This window comes from Rattus norvegicus, chromosome 1 (assembly GCF_021556685.1).
Source record: "Rattus norvegicus strain SHRSP/BbbUtx chromosome 1, alternate assembly SHRSP_T2T, whole genome shotgun sequence".
Classification (NCBI taxonomy): Eukaryota; Metazoa; Chordata; class Mammalia; order Rodentia; family Muridae; genus Rattus; species Rattus norvegicus.
In genome coordinates, this window is record NC_141534.1 from 219,249,008 (window position 1) to 219,252,790 (window position 3,783).

Genomic DNA, 3,783 nt, shown 5'->3' on the forward strand with positions numbered 1-3,783 from the left:
TGCTTTGGTGGGAGAATTGAGCTCCGATGATGCCATGTAGTCTTCGTTTCTGTTGCTTGTGTTCCTGCGCTTGCCTCTCGCCATCAGATTATCTCTAGTGTTACTTTGTTCTGCTATTTCTGACAGTGGCTAGACTGTCCTATAAGTCTGTGTGTCAGGAGTGCTGTAGACCTGTTTTCCTGTTTTCTTTCAGCCAGTTATGGGGACAGAGTGTTCTGCTTTCGGGCTTGTAGTTTGTCCTCTCTACAGGTCTTCAGCTGTTCCTGTGGGCCTGTGTCTTGAGTTCACCAGGCAGGTCACTTGCAGCAGAAAAGTTGGTCTTACCTGTGGTCCCGAGGGTCAAGTTTGCTCGCGGCGTGCTGCCCACGAGCTCTCTGTGGCGGCAGCAACCAGGAAGATCTGCGCCGCCCTTTCGGGGAGCTTCCGTGCACTAGGGTTCCAGATGGCGTTTGGTGTTTTCCTCTGGCGTCCGAGATGTGTGTGCAGAGTGCAGTCTCTTCTGGTTTCCCAGGTGTGTCTGCCTCTCTGAAGGTTTAGCTCTCCCTCCCATGGGATTTGGGTGCAGAGAACTGTTTATCCAGTCTGTTTCCTTCAGGTTCCGGTGGTGTCTCAGGCTCAGGGGTCCTGCCGCTCCTGGGCCCTCCCCTACGGGAACCCAGAGGCCTTATACAGTTTCCTCTTGGGCCAGGGATGTGGGCAGGGGTGGGCCGTGTTGGTGGTCTCCTCCGCTCTGCAGCCTCGGGAGTGCCCACCTGGCCAGGTGGTGAGGTCTCTCTCCCTCGGGGTTTGGGAGCAGAGAGCTGTTGCGGGCCGGGATCTTCGGGTGTGGGCCAGTGGTTTCCTCTTAATTGATGTGCCTCCTACCTCCCCCAGCCAACGTCAATCCCTTCCATCTAACCCCCAAAAAGAAGGTAGTGAAAGGAATAGAAACCAAAACAATCATCAGATGTGACAGAGATCGACAATCATGAAGTCTAAAGCAGAGTGGGAATGGAGGGTAAACAAGGGGAAAGAGATGTACAATGGCTGCATCTACCATTACCCCTCCTGCTCAGAGGGACTGGAGAGACAGCTTCAAACATGAAGTGCAGGTCCTGAAGAAAGGAGATGGTGTCTGAGCCTGAAGGAGGAACTGGATGTCAACAAAGGAGCACCACCTCTCTTTATAGAATGGAGCCCCCATCTCAGGGCAGCAGCTTCACAGACCGTAGACGCTTTCATCACTGTAGGCTATATAGAGAAAGACGTCTTCTTCATGGTATTCCTGGTACAGCTGACCCATCATGGCACTGGTGGGGGGAATGACACTGTTGACAAAGAAATATAGGGCATCTTCAGCACGGAGATGAATTCGCTTCCAGATCAAGGAGTAGAATTGACCAACTCATCAGGTATCTTTTTGTCCAGGTCCCCTATCCAAGCTTTGGGAGCTTTTTCCACTATCACCAGCACCCGGTCTGGGTATTTTTTTTTTTTTTTTTTGGATTTTCTCGCCCTCAGAGCAGCGCTTCTTGAACGGAAGCTCCCCTTTGTATATGAACTCATTCTCCCGAGAACCGGGCTGGACCGAGCTGGGTCGAGCACCATTTCTTATCAGATTAAGTAATCCCAAGCAAATCTTGCAGTTGAAATAAACAGGCTTCTTTCCTGTTTTGTTTTTTGTTTCGTTGTGTTGTGTTGTGCTGTCATTTTTGCTGAAGATGATATGAATACAAATGAGTACTGAAAAAAGGTTGGTGTGCAATCTTCAACTGTGAGTTTTCATCAGGCCACACAGACTCAAGTCTGTACTGACCTTCTGCTTCAGTCACTGGCTAGGGCAGCCTTTCTACTACCTGTGCTGTTTAAAGATGTACAAGGAATTGAAATAGAAACCCTACTGCCCTGGTTGGCCCTTCCTTCAATCTCTGTTCCCTTGCTGTGGTCAAGAGGTACTTGCTGCCTGTCCGGCCACCATCTGAGAGCAGCGGCCATGGCCCGGCGCTACCCCATGTCTGTGGGCCTCAACAAAGGCTATAAAGTGACAAAAAACATCAGCAAGCCGAGACACAGCCCATCTCACCAAGCACACCAAGTTTATGCAGGACATGATCCAGGAGGTGTGTGACTTCGCGCCCTAAGAGCAGCATGCCATGGAGTTGCTCAAAGTGGCCACGGACAAGCATGCACTCAAGTTCATCAAGAAGAGGGTGGGCATTCACATCCGCGTCAAGAGGAAGCAGGAGGAGCTGAGCAAAGCGCTCGCAGCCATGAGGAAGGGGCGGCCAAGAAGAATTAATGAACCCTCCCTCAATAAAAGATGGTTCTTACAAAAAAAAGAGGTGCTTGCTAGCAGGAACCTAGTGTGGTGGTTCCTGAGGAAGTCCGAACAGCAACTGACCAATGCAGATGTGGATGCTCGGAGCCAACCATCAGACTGAGTTCAGAGAATCTGGTACGGGAGCTGGCTGAAGGACTGGAGGAGATGAGAGGGATTGCAATCCCATTGGAAGAACAATTTAGGCTGTCCTGACCACTGGGTTCTCTCAGAGTCTAGAGAGGAGTCTACCAAGGAGTGTACCTGGAGGGATCCATGGCTCCAGATACATATGTAGCAATGGATTGCCTTGCCTGACAGCAATGGGAGGGGAAGCCCTCCGTCCTGGGGAGGCTTGATACCCCACCTTAGGGGGATGCTGGAGAGGTAGGGAAGGAGAGTGTGGGAGGGTAGGGGAGCATCCTTATACAGGCAAAGGGGAGAAGGAGGACAGATGAGGAATGGGGAGGGGGTGGCTGGTAGAGGGGTAACCAAGAAGTGGAATATCATGGGATGGGAGGTTGGTGGAGGGGGTAGCTAGGAAGTAAGATATCATTTGAGATGTAAATGAATATAATGATTATTTTTTTAAATTCCTATTGCCACCTCAGAAATCACAGAGTTGATCATCCTAGCACAAAGTGCCTGCAAGTCTCACGGATATTTTTCAGACCCAGGCAATGTCTGAAAATGGTGCAGACCAAAACAATCATGACTTTGTGAAACAGACCTGTACTTGAAACTTTGCAGCATTGGGGAATGTATGCTATTTTCCTCTGCCTGGTTGTCTCACAGTATTGGGCTTGGCAATGAGCTACAAAGCATCTTCCTGTGACATTTTCATGCTCTGCTCTTTGTTGAGTCTTTTCCTCACAGTCGGTGGAGCTTATGAGATGCATGAGGGATACAACACACTGGGCTTCTAGTTAAAGAGTACCAGAAGACCAGTACATGGGTCCTGGCCTAAGGGCTGGGTCTGGTATTATGATGTCTGCACTGTGCTCATTGGGGTAGGAATGGGACTACTGTGAACACAGACTTACACCTGCAGTCTACAGTTTGGAAGAAGAAGGCATTCTGAGAACCAACTTTATTCCTGCTTTATTCAGTATGCAATTGCTTATTGTCTTAAACTAGATCTAGTACACCAGATCTCCTTGGTACTCTAAAGTTTGTTGATATGGCAATATGTTGTTGTAATTAGTGTCATCGCAGGGAAATGATCACTTGGAGATTCCAGTCAGCTAATTACTTCTACTGTGTTCATTCCTATCATCTGAATTCATATTTTATAAATTTATTTTTCAAAATGTGATATATTCTTTTTATTAATTATTTAAATTTCAAATGTTATCCCACTTCCCAGACCCCTCCATGATTCCCCCACACCATCCCCCCTTCACCTCTAAGAGGGTGCTCACCTACCAACCCACCCACCTACTCTCACCTCACCACCTCACCACTCTTACATCCCCCTTCTCTGAGGC

At 48.9% G+C, this 3,783-nt stretch overlaps 1 pseudogene; it reads right to left on the reverse strand.

Annotated features, from left to right (window-relative positions):
• Positions 1 to 878: 878 nt before the first annotated feature.
• Positions 879 to 1,974, reverse strand: Gabarap-ps1 (GABA type A receptor-associated protein, pseudogene 1; annotated as a pseudogene).
• Positions 1,975 to 3,783: the final 1,809 nt, after the last annotated feature.